A 738-nucleotide genomic window follows, 5' to 3' on the forward strand; every position below is an offset into this window, starting at 1 on the left:
AGACGACTGTTTTTGCAACCGTGCAACGAATTGGATGCTCTGCTATTTCCCACTGAAGTGAGATGTTTGTCAAGAGGAAAAGTTTTAAAACGTATTTTTGAACTTTGTGATGAACTCACAATGTTTTTTAATCAGAAAGCAAGACCGCAGTTGGAAGCACTTCTCAGCGATAAGAGTGAACTGCAGTAAATAGCTTACTTGGTTACCATCTTTGCCATCTTGAATGAGCTAAATTTATCACTGCAAGGACCAAATGCAACATGCCTCGGTTTGTCTGAAATGATCCAATTATTCCAAATGAAACTTCAGATTTGGCAAAAAAATAAATTAGATGAAAATAAAATTTACATGTTCCCTACCTTATCTGCTTTCTTTGAAGAACACGACATTTAACCAGGCAAAAGGATTACGATGATAATTTCTGTGAAAGAACCCTTGCACATGCTTTCAGATGAAATTTCATCATATTTTCCAAATCTAAATCCAAATCTACCTGACATCCCATTTGCACTTGCCATAATCCCATTCACAGTCAAAGTTGAAGATGTTTCTGAGACAACACAAGAGGAGTTCATTGAACTTATTAACAGCGATGCAGCAAGAATTGATTCTCTGCAATGGTAGTTACAAAATCCTGGATCAAGTGCTTGCAGTCATGTCCTGTTCTGTCTGAGACTGTGTTGCGCTTTCTTCTATTTCCAACTACATATCTTTGTGAAGCAGGGTTTTCCAGCATCT

Source organism: Echinops telfairi, unplaced genomic scaffold (assembly GCF_000313985.2).
Source record: "Echinops telfairi isolate 266 unplaced genomic scaffold, ASM31398v2 ScPeMD7_7469;HRSCAF=8507_0, whole genome shotgun sequence".
NCBI lineage: Eukaryota > Metazoa > Chordata > Mammalia > Afrosoricida > Tenrecidae > Echinops > Echinops telfairi.